At 35.3% G+C, this 12,700-nt stretch overlaps 1 non-coding gene across 1 annotated transcript; it reads right to left on the bottom strand.

Annotated features, from left to right (window-relative positions):
* Positions 1-828: 828 nt before the first annotated feature.
* Positions 829-935, bottom strand: LOC126804640 (small nucleolar RNA R71). The gene has a single exon (XR_007673529.1). It is a non-coding gene; the product is annotated as a small nucleolar RNA R71 (small nucleolar RNA).
* Positions 936-12,700: the final 11,765 nt, after the last annotated feature.

The raw sequence follows: 12,700 nt of genomic DNA, 5'->3' as shown, positions 1-12,700 counted from the left end.
CCACCTTGATTTACAACTTAGAATCAATCGATCATTCAATCATTGAAATAGCAATAAGAACTTGTGAATTGTATGAACTTGTGAAAACGTAAAGAACTAACTCTTTGTAAACAACATAGTTGCCGTGCCCTTCCCCCATAAGTGTGCGTGTGTATGACTAAGGGAAGGCACGAATTTTATGTATCCATTATGTATTCTTCAAGGCTAACTCGTTACCTTTCATATAAACAGGTACTATGCATGTCCGAATTTTCTAAGAAGACACAAGAGCTCAAGGATCGAATTCAAGCACTTAGAGATTTGAACAACTCTTTCATAAGTAGACCTTTGAAGTTCGAACATTCTCCAAGCAATTCAAACTTAAACTCTTCACCTAGATCAGAAGAAGAGAAAGATCTGTCCTTTCCCTTCGTCTTCAATTCAGACTTAGACACAATTGCGGGCCGTGACATAATTCCTGTTGGTGCTCCAATGGCACTCAAGAATGCATTCATTCCTACCACCCCGGAATCACCTTCATGCATTGCTTTCACTCCACCTGATGAAGCTAACTTCTCCATTCCTGTTCAATTGCTTGGGCAGCTGCCTAAGTACTCTGGTTCTTCAATGGAAGACCCTAATGTTCACCTTAGGGAGTTCTTGGACATTTGCAAGCTCCAATCGATTCATCACCTTTCTCAAGAAGGCTTGAGGTTGCTTTTGTTTCCATTCACCCTTAAGGATGATGCTAAACGTTGGTTGTATTCTTTGCCTGCAGGAATCATCACTACATGGGACGAAATGACTAGGAGGTTCTTAAAGCAATTCTTACCTGCTCAACTCACAAAAAGACTTAGGAGGGAGATTCAGAACTTCACTCAAAAAGATGGTGATTCACTCTATGAGGCTTGGGAGGAATTTCAGGAACTACAAAGGAAGTGCCCTCACCATGGTATTTCGTTGGATGACTTGGTGCAATTCTTCTATGAAGGACTCGACACCACCAATAAGAGCATGGTGGACTCGGCATGTGGCTGCACCTTCATGAACAAGACCGGTCAAGAAGCTTACACCTTGATTGATGATTTAGCTGACAACAATCGCCAATTTAGTTCCAAGGAGAAGAGAGGAAGCAAGAGCCGTGGGGTGTATGATGTTGATGCAAGGAATCAGATGGCGACTTTAGAAAGGAAGCTTGACGTGTTAGTCAAGGCATTCAATGGTTCGAGCATCAACCCTCAAGCATGTGGCATTTGTTCTTTCAAGGATCACACGACTGACAATTGTCCAAATGGTGCAATGACTGAAGAAGAGTTGAACTTTATGGGGCAACAAAGGCCTAGGTACGATCCATACTCGAACACATACAACCCTGGACTTAGGGATCATCCAAATTTTCGTTGGAGCAACAATGCTCAACCATCCAATGCTCAAGGTCAAGGACCTCGTCCTTCAGGTTTGTTTGTGAGGCCTCAGGTACCTCAAGGTTCTGCTCCCTTTAACTCTAATGTTCATGGTTCGAATAATGCATCTTCACCTAATTATGATGAACTTTTGAAGTCTCTTGCTCAAGGGCAACAAAATCTAAACTCTGCTACTCAAGCTTTAGTTACAGGTCAACAAGCTCATTCTAAGGACATAACCGAGCTTAAGAAGCAGATGGGACAAGTGATCGATTTCATGGGCAAGATCCATGAAGGAGGGAATTTGGAGTTGTGATGTATTTGTTAAAGGCTCAATAATGTTATACTTTAGCCTTTGTTCGTTTTCACAATGTTTAAAGTGAAGAATGGGTCCAACATGACGATATTTGGCCCTTGTTGTATGGAGTATGGCGACATAAGGTGGATGTTTTGCTCTGCTAAGTCTTGAGGATGACCTTTGTGATTCCCTTTACCTTGAAAAATATGTCAATGCCGAGCCTAACCCATCCCTTCTCTAAAGATCCGCATGATTCTTAAAATGAGTAGCTCTTGATTTGTGGAGTTTGTTTCATAAGTAAGCATATGGTTTGGGTTCATTTGTGCATATGATTGGTATCTTTCATGAGGTTTTCGATTTCACTAAATGTTCATAACTCTTGTGTGTGAAAAGCTTTTAAGCATATGCCATGTTCTTGAGAGATAAGATTTGGAGTGCATATCCTATGTGAGTTGAATTTGAACTTGTTTTGAACATGTCGAGCTTAATTTCACCTTTGTTTCTGCCATGTCTTACTTGTTAAACGAAATCTCATGTTTATTAACCATTGAATTCATCTTATCTATTTCGAGTGAATGCTATTCTTGATGCTATGAGTTTGAAGATCTCTGAGACAAAATGTTGAAGGCATTAGAATGTTGTGTTGTTAGTTATAGTTGTATTGTTTTCGTTTATGTTTTGATTTCCCTTTTTAGTGATTGCTAAGGGACTAGCAAAGTCTAAGTGTGGGGTTGTTGATAGGAGCACAAAGTGTGACGTTCTTAATGTATATATGCCCTATTCTTATGCTTTGTTACTTCTTATTTAGTTGTTTTAGGTTCATATTTGATACATGTATGTTCTAGGTAGAGCTATTTCGATTTTAGATGATTTGATGATGAAATTGTGCTAAGTGTTAGAACTCCTGATTGAGCTAGGATTCCTTACTCGACTAGGACTCTACTTTCCTATTTTCATTCTTTCCTATTCCTTAATCGACGATTTCTTTTCAGGAAAGACAAATCATATTTGGAAAGAAAGGAGAGTTGCCGAGTTGCATTCCTAGTTGAACAAGGAAATCATATTCGAGTTGAACAAGGAGAAGAGGAGGCCGGCCTAGCTACTCCTAGTTGGACCAAGAGATTGCCGAGCTGCCCTTTAGAGATTTCCCTATTGGACTTGGTTTCCTACATCAAGTTGGATATGGAGTACATAAATCAAATCCATAACAAAGAGGATTTCAGTTTCCCAATTGGATTCTATTTCCTTTTAGCACGCAAGAAGGCTTCCTACACCTCTATATATAGAGGCCGGCCTCTCCATTCAGCATCATCATCAACCCTACACAAAAACACAGCCATAGCTCTTCCGAATTCATCCTTCACCATTCCAAGAAATCCTAAAACCGATTCCATCATTCCCCACCTATCAATAGCCTTCAAACACGCTTGTGTATCTTTACATCGTTTGCGTATCTTTACTATTCCAATTGTGTATCTTTTCATTTCTCGTTTGAGTATCTTTATGTAAGGCTTCTAATGCGAGTTTCTATTGTATTTGAGAGTTTTGCAAGTGTGGGATTGTGTTTCTTTCAAACTGAGTATTTTTACATCGTTTGCGTATCTTTACTATTCCAATTGTGTATCTTTACATCGTTTGCGTATCTTTACTATTCCAATTGTGTATCTTTTCATTTCTCGTTTGAGTATCTTTCTGTAAGGCTTTCGGATGCGAGTTTCTATTGAATTTGAGAGTTTTGCAAGTGTGGGAGTGTGTTTCTTTCAAACTGAGTATCTTTACATCGTTTGCGTATCTTTACTATTCTAATTGTGTATCTTTACATCGTTTGCGTATCTTTACTATTCCAATTGTGTATCTTTTCATTTCTCGTTTGAGTATCTTTCTGTAAGGCTTTCAGATGCGAGTTTCTATTGAATTTGAGAGTTTTGCAAGTGTGGGAGTGTGTTTCTTTCAAACTGAGTATCTTTACATCGTTTGCGTATCTTTACTATTCCAATTGTGTATCTTTACATCGTTTGCGTATCTTTACTATTCCAATTGTGTATCTTTTCATTTCTCGTTTGAGTATCTTTCTGTAAGGCTTTCAGATGCGAGTTTCTATTGAATTTGAGAGTTTTGCAAGTGTGGGAGTGTGTTTCTTTCAAACTGAGTATCTTTACATCGTTTGCGTATCTTTACATCGTTTGCGTATCTTTACTATTCCAATTGTGTATCTTTTCATTTCTCGTTTGAGTATCTTTCTGTAAGGCTTCTGATGCGAGTTTCTATTGAATTTGAGAGTTTTGCAAGTGTGGGAGTGTGTTTCTTTCAAACTGAGTATCTTTACATCGTTTGCGTATCTTTACTATTCCAATTGTGTATCTTTACATCGTTTGCGTATCTTTACTATTCCAATTGTGTATCTTTTCATTTCTCATTTGAATATCTTTCTGTAAGGCTTTCAGATGCGAGTTTCTATTGAATTTGAGAGTTTTTCAACTGTGGGAGTGTGTTTATTTCAAACTGAGTATCTTTACATCGTTTGCGTATCTTTACTATTCCAATTGTGTATCTTTACATCGTTTGCGTATCTTTACTATTCCAATTGTGTATCTTTTCATTTCTCGTTTGAGTATCTTTCTGTAAGGCTTCTGATGCGAGTTTCTATTGTATTTGAGAGTTTTGCAAGTGTGGGAGTGTGTTTCTTTCAAACAGAGTATATTTACATCGTTTGCGTATCTTTACTATTCCAATTGTGTATCTTTTCATTTCTCGTTTGAGTATCTTTCTGTAAGGCTTCTGATGCGAGTTTCTATTGTATTTGAGAGTTTTGCAAGTGTGGGATTGTGATTCTTTCAAACTGAGTATCTTTACATCGTTTGCGTATCTTTACTATTCCAATTGTGTATCTTTACATCGTTTGCGTATCTTTACTATTCTAATTGTGTATCTTTACATCGTTTGCGTATCTTTACTATTCGAATTGTGTATCTTTTCATTTCTCATTTGAGTATCTTTCTGTAAGGCTTCTGATGCGAGTTTCTATTGAATTTGAGAGTTTTGCAAGTGTGGGAGTGTGTTTCTTTCAAACTGAGTATCTTAACATCGTTGCGTATCTTTACTATTCCAATTGTGTATCGTTTCATTTACCGTTTGAGTATCTTTCTGTAAGGCTTCTGATGCGAGTTTCTATTGTATTTGAGAGTTTTGCAAGTGTGGGAGTGTGTTTCTTTCAAACTGAGTATCTTTACATCGTTTGCGTATCTTTACTATTCCAATTGTGTATCTTTTCATTTCTCGTTTGAGTATCTTTCTGTAAGGCTTCTGATGCGAGTTTCTATTGTATTTGAGAGTTTTGCAAGTGTGGGAGTGTGTTTCTTTCAAACTGAGTATCTTTACATCGTTTGCGTATCTTTACTATTCCAATTGTGTATCTTTACATCGTTTGCGCATCTTTACTATTCCAATTGTGTATCTTTTCATTTCTCATTTGAGTATCTTTCTCTAAGGCTTTCAGATGCGAGTTTCTATTGAATTTGAGAGTTTTGCAACTGTGGGAGTGTGTTTATTTCAAACAGAGTATCTTTACATCGTTTGCGTATCTTTACTATTCCAATTGTGTATCTTTACATCGTTTGCGTATCTTTACTATTCCTATTGTGTATCTTTTCATTTCTCGTTTGAGTATCTTTCTGTAAGGCTTTCAGATGCGAGTTTCTATTGAATTTGAGAGTTTTGCAACTGTGGGAGTGTGTTTATTTCAAACAGAGTATCTTTACATCGTTTGCGTATCTTTACTATTCCAATTGTGTATCTTTACATCGTTTGCGTATCTTTACTATTCCAATTGTGTATCTTTTCATTTCTCGTTTGAGTATCTTTCTGTAAGGCTTTCAGATGCGAGTTTCTATTGAATTTGAGAGTTTTGCAAGTGTGGGAGTGTGTTTCTTTCAAACAGAGTATCTTTACATCGTTTGCGTATCTTTACTATTCCAATTGTGTATCTTTTCATTTCTCGTTTGAGTATCTTTCTGTAAGGCTTCTGATGCGAGTTTCTATTGTATTTGAGAGTTTTGCAAGTGTGGGAGTGTGTTTCTTTCAAACTGAGTATCTTAACATAGTTTGCGTATCTTTACTATTCCAATTGTGTATCTTTTCATTTATCGTTTGAGTATCTTTCTGTAAGGCTTCTGATGCGAGTTTCTATTGTATTTGAGAGTTTTGCAAGTGTGGGAGTGTGTTTCTTTCAAACTGAGTATCTTTACATCGTTTGCGTATCTTTACTATTCCAATTGTGTATCTTTTCATTTCTCGTTTGAGTATCTTTCTGTAAGGCTTCTGATGCGAGTTTCTATTGTAGTTGAGAGTTTTGCAAGTGTGGGAGTGTGTTTCTTTCAAACTGAGTATCTTTACATCGTTTGTGTATCTTTACTATTCCAATTGTGTATCTTTACATCGTTTGCGTATCTTTACTATTCCAATTGTGTATCTTTTCATTTCTCATTTGAGTATCTTTCTCTAAGGCTTTCAGATGCGAGTTTCTATTGAATTTGAGAGTTTTGCAACTGTGGGAGTGTGTTTATTTCAAACAGAGTATCTTTACATCGTTTGCGTATCTTTACTATTCCAATTGTGTATCTTTACATCGTTTGCGTATCTTTACTATTCCAATTGTGTATCTTTACATCGTTTGCGTATCTTTACTATTCCAATTGTGTATCTTTACATCGTTTGCGTATCTTTACTATTCCTATTGTGTATCTTTTCATTTCTCGTTTGAGTATCTTTCTGTAAGGCTTTCAGATGCGAGTTTCTATTGAATTTGAGAGTTTTGCAACGGTGGGAGTGTGTTTATTTCAAACAGAGTATCTTTACATCGTTTGCGTATCTTTACTATTCTAATTGTGTATATTTACATCGTTTGCGTATCTTTACTATTCCTATTGTGTATCTTTTCATTTCTCGTTTGAGTATCTTTCTGTAAGGCTTTCAGATGCGAGTTTCTATTGTATTTGAGAGTTTTGCAAGTGTGGGAGTGTGTTTCTTTCAAACAGAGTATCTTTACATCGTTTGCGTATCTTTACTATTCCTATTGTGTATCTTTTCATTTCTCGCTTGAGTATCTTTCTGTAAGGCTTTCAGATGCGAGTTTCTATTGAATTTGAGAGTTTTGCAACTGTGGGAGTGTGTTTATTTCAAACATAGTATCTTTACATCGTTTGCGTATCTTTACTATTCCAATTGTGTATCTTTACATCGTTTGCGTATCTTTACTATTCCTATTGTGTATCTTTTCATTTCTCGTTTGAGTATCTTTCTGTACGGCTTCTGATGCGAGTTTCTATTGTATTTGAGAGTTTTGCAAGTGTGGGAGTGTATTTCTTTCAAACTGAGTATCTTTACATCGTTTGCGTATCTTTACTATTCCAATTGTGTATCTTTACATCGTTTGCGTATCTTTACTATTCCAATTGTGTATCTTTTCATTTCTCATTTGAGTATCTTTCTCTAAGGCTTTCAGATGCGAGTTTCTATTGAATTTGAGAGTTTTGCAACTGTGGGAGTGTGTTTATTTCAAACAGAGTATCTTTACATCGTTTGCGTATCTTTACTATTCCAATTGTGTATCTTTACATCGTTTGCGTATCTTTACTATTCCTATTGTGTATCTTTTCATTTCTCGTTTGAGTATCTTTCTGTAAGGCTTCTGATGTGAGTTTCTATTGTATTTGAGAGTTTTGCAAGTGTGGGAGTGTATTTCTTTCAAACTGAGTATCTTTACATCGTTTGCGTATCTTTACTATTCCAATTGTGTATCTTTACATCGTTTGCGTATCTTTACTATTCCAATTGTGTATCTTTTCATTTCTCATTTGAGTATCTTTCTCTAAGGCTTTCAGATGCGAGTTTCTATTGAATTTGAGAGTTTTGCAACTGTGGGAGTGTGTTTATTTCAAACAGAGTATCTTTACATCGTTTGCGTATCTTTACTATTCCAATTGTGTATCTTTACATCGTTTGCGTATCTTTACTATTCCTATTGTGTATCTTTTCATTTCTCGTTTGAGTATCTTTCTGTAAGGCTTTCAGATGCGAGTTTCTATTGAATTTGAGAGTTTTGCAACTGTGGGAGTGTGTTTATTTCAAACAGAGTATCTTTACATCGTTTGCGTATCTTTACTATTCCAATTGTGTATCTTTACATCGTTTGCGTATCTTTACTATTCCAATTGTGTATCTTTTCATTTCTCGTTTGAGTATCTTTCTGTAAGGCTTCTGATGTGAGTTTCTATTGTATTTGAGAGTTTTGCAAGTGTGGGAGTGTGTTTCTTTCAAACTGAGTATCTTTACATCGTTTGCGTATCTTTACTATTCCAATTGTGTATCTTTACATCGTTTGCGTATCTTTACTTTTCCAATTGTGTATCTTTACATCGTTTGCGTATCTTTACTATTCCAATTGTGTATCTTTACATCGTTTGCGTATCTTTACTATTCCAATTGTGTATCTTTACATCGTTTGCGTATCTTTACTATTCCTATTGTGTATCTTTTCATTTCTCGTTTGAGTATCTTTCTGTAAGGCTTTCAGATGCGAGTTTCTATTGTATTTGAGAGTTTTGCAAGTGTGGGAGTGTGTTTCTTTCAAACAGAGTATCTTTACATCGTTTGCGTATCTTTACTATTCCTATTGTGTATCTTTTCATTTCTCGCTTGAGTATCTTTCTGTAAGGCTTTCAGATGCGAGTTTCTATTGAATTTGAGAGTTTTGCAACTGTGGGAGTGTGTTTATTTCAAACATAGTATCTTTACATCGTTTGCGTATCTTTACTATTCCAATTGTGTATCTTTACATCGTTTGCGTATCTTTACTATTCCTATTGTGTATCTTTTCATTTCTCGTTTGAGTATCTTTCTGTAAGGCTTCTGATGTGAGTTTCTATTGTATTTGAGAGTTTTGCAAGTGTGGGAGTGTATTTCTTTCAAACTGAGTATCTTTACATCGTTTGCGTATCTTTACTATTCCAATTGTGTATCTTTACATCGTTTGCGTATCTTTACTATTCCAATTGTGTATCTTTTCATTTCTCATTTGAGTATCTTTCTCTAAGGCTTTCAGATGCGAGTTTCTATTGAATTTGAGAGTTTTGCAACTGTGGGAGTGTGTTTATTTCAAACAGAGTATCTTTACATCGTTTGCGTATCTTTACTATTCCAATTGTGTATCTTTACATCGTTTGCGTATCTTTACTATTCCTATTGTGTATCTTTTCATTTCTCGTTTGAGTATCTTTCTGTAAGGCTTCTGATGTGAGTTTCTATTGTATTTGAGAGTTTTGCAAGTGTGGGAGTGTGTTTCTTTCAAACTGAGTATCTTTACATCGTTTGCGTATCTTTACTATTCCAATTGTGTATCTTTACATCGTTTGCGTATCTTTACTATTCCAATTGTGTATCTTTTCATTTCTCATTTGAGTATCTTTCTCTAAGGCTTTCAGATGCGAGTTTCTATTGAATTTGAGAGTTTTGCAACTGTGGGAGTGTGTTTATTTCAAACAGAGTATCTTTACATCGTTTGCGTATCTTTACTATTCCAATTGTGTATCTTTACATCGTTTGCGTATCTTTACTATTCCTATTGTGTATCTTTTCATTTCTCGTTTGAGTATCTTTCTGTAAGGCTTTCAGATGCGAGTTTCTATTGAATTTGAGAGTTTTGCAACTGTGGGAGTGTGTTTATTTCAAACAGAGTATCTTTACATCGTTTGCGTATCTTTACTATTCCAATTGTGTATCTTTACATCGTTTGCGTATCTTTACTATTCCTATTGTGTATCTTTTCATTTCTCGTTTGAGTATCTTTCTGTAAGGCTTCTGATGTGAGTTTCTATTGTATTTGAGAGTTTTGCAAGTGTGGGAGTGTGTTTCTTTCAAACTGAGTATCTTTACATCGTTTGCGTATCTTTACTATTCCAATTGTGTATCTTTACATCGTTTGCGTATCTTTACTTTTCCAATTGTGTATCTTTACATCGTTTGCGTATCTTTACTATTCCTATTGTGTATCTTTTCATTTCTCGTTTGAGTATCTTTCTGTAAGGCTTTCAGATGCGAGTTTCTATTGTATTTGAGAGTTTTGCAAGTGTGGGAGTGTGTTTCTTTCAAACTGAGTATCTTTACATCGTTTGCGTATCTTTACTATTCCAATTGTGTATCTTTACATCGTTTGCGTATCTTTACTATTCCAATTGTGTATCTTTTCATTTCTCATTTGAGTATCTTTCTCTAAGGCTTTCAGATGCGAGTTTCTATTGAATTTGAGAGTTTTGCAACTGTGGGAGTGTGTTTATTTCAAACAGAGTATCTTTACATCGTTTGCGTATCTTTACTATTCCAATTGTGTATCTTTACATCGTTTGCGTATCTTTACTATTCCTATTGTGTATCTTTTCATTTCTCGTTTGAGTATCTTTCTGTAAGGCTTTCAGATGCGAGTTTCTATTGTATTTGAGAGTTTTGCAAGTGTGGGAGTGTGTTTCTTTCAAACTGAGTATCTTTACATCGTTTGCGTATCTTTACTATTCCAATTGTGTATCTTTACATCGTTTGCGTATCTTTACTATTCCAATTGTGTATCTTTTCATTTCTCATTTGAGTATCTTTCTCTAAGGCTTTCAGATGCGAGTTTCTATTGAATTTGAGAGTTTTGCAACTGTGGGAGTGTGTTTATTTCAAACAGAGTATCTTTACATCGTTTGCGTATCTTTACTATTCCAATTGTGTATCTTTACATCGTTTGCGTATCTTTACTATTCCTATTGTGTATCTTTTCATTTCTCGTTTGAGTATCTTTCTGTAAGGCTTCTGATGTGAGTTTCTATTGTATTTGAGAGTTTTGCAAGTGTGGGAGTGTGTTTCTTTCAAACTGAGTATCTTTACATCGTTTGCGTATCTTTACTATTCCAATTGTGTATCTTTACATCGTTTGCGTATCTTTACTATTCCAATTGTGTATCTTTTCATTTCTCATTTGAGTATCTTTCTCTAAGGCTTTCAGATGCGAGTTTCTATTGAATTTGAGAGTTTTGCAACTGTGGGAGTGTGTTTATTTCAAACAGAGTATCTTTACATCGTTTGCGTATCTTTACTATTCCAATTGTGTATCTTTACATCGTTTGCGTATCTTTACTATTCCTATTGTGTATCTTTTCATTTCTCGTTTGAGTATCTTTCTGTAAGGCTTTCAGATGCGAGTTTCTATTGAATTTGAGAGTTTTGCAACTGTGGGAGTGTGTTTATTTCAAACAGAGTATCTTTACATCGTTTGCGTATCTTTACTATTCCAATTGTGTATCTTTACATCGTTTGCGTATCTTTACTATTCCTATTGTGTATCTTTTCATTTCTCGTTTGAGTATCTTTCTGTAAGGCTTCTGATGTGAGTTTCTATTGTATTTGAGAGTTTTGCAAGTGTGGGAGTGTGTTTCTTTCAAACTGAGTATCTTTACATCGTTTGCGTATCTTTACTATTCCAATTGTGTATCTTTACATCGTTTGCGTATCTTTACTATTCCAATTGTGTATCTTTTCATTTCTCATTTGAGTATCTTTCTCTAAGGCTTTCAGATGCGAGTTTCTATTGAATTTGAGAGTTTTGCAACTGTGGAAGTGTGTTTATTTCAAACAGAGTATCTTTACATCGTTTGCGTATCTTTACTTTTCCAATTGTGTATCTTTACATCGTTTGCGTATCTTTACTATTCCTATTGTGTATCTTTTCATTTCTCGTTTGAGTATCTTTCTGTAAGGCTTTCAGATGCGAGTTTCTATTGTATTTGAGAGTTTTGCAAGTGTGGGAGTGTGTTTCTTTCAAACTGAGTATCTTTACATCGTTTGCGTATCTTTACTATTCCAATTGTGTATCTTTACATCGTTTGCGTATCTTTACTATTCCAATTGTGTATCTTTTCATTTCTCATTTGAGTATCTTTCTCTAAGGCTTTCAGATGCGAGTTTCTATTGAATTTGAGAGTTTTGCAACTGTGGGAGTGTGTTTATTTCAAACAGAGTATCTTTACATCGTTTGCGTATCTTTACTATTCCAATTGTGTATCTTTACATCGTTTGCGTATCTTTACTATTCCTATTGTGTATCTTTTCATTTCTCGTTTGAGTATCTTTCTGTAAGGCTTTCAGATGCGAGTTTCTATTGTATTTGAGAGTTTTGCAAGTGTGGGAGTGTGTTTCTTTCAAACTGAGTATCTTTACATCGTTTGCGTATCTTTACTATTCCAATTGTGTATCTTTACATCGTTTGCGTATCTTTACTATTCCAATTGTGTATCTTTTCATTTCTCATTTGAGTATCTTTCTCTAAGGCTTTCAGATGCGAGTTTCTATTGAATTTGAGAGTTTTGCAACTGTGGGAGTGTGTTTATTTCAAACAGAGTATCTTTACATCGTTTGCGTATCTTTACTATTCCAATTGTGTATCTTTACATCGTTTGCGTATCTTTACTATTCCAATTGTGTATCTTTTCATTTCTCGTTTGAGTATCTTTCTGTAAGGCTTCTGATGTGAGTTTCTATTGTATTTGAGAGTTTTGCAAGTGTGGGAGTGTGTTTCTTTCAAACTGAGTATCTTTACATCGTTTGCGTATCTTTACTATTCCAATTGTGTATCTTTACATCGTTTGCGTATCTTTACTATTCCAATTGTGTATCTTTTCATTTCTCATTTGAGTATCTTTCTCTAAGGCTTTCAGATGCGAGTTTCTATTGAATTTGAGAGTTTTGCAACTGTGGGAGTGTGTTTATTTCAAACAGAGTATCTTTACATCGTTTGCGTATCTTTACTATTCCAATTGTGTATCTTTACATCGTTTGCGTATCTTTACTATTCCTATTGTGTATCTTTTCATTTCTCGTTTGAGTATCTTTCTGTAAGGCTTTCAGATGCGAGTTTCTATTGAATTTGAGAGTTTTGCAAGTGTGGGAGTGTGTTTATTTCAAACAGAGTATCTTTACATCGTTTGCGTAT

The sequence above is a fragment of the Argentina anserina genome, unplaced genomic scaffold (genome assembly GCF_933775445.1).
Source record: "Argentina anserina unplaced genomic scaffold, drPotAnse1.1, whole genome shotgun sequence".
NCBI lineage: Eukaryota > Viridiplantae > Streptophyta > Magnoliopsida > Rosales > Rosaceae > Argentina > Argentina anserina.
This window is presented reverse-complemented; position numbering and strand designations above follow the sequence as displayed.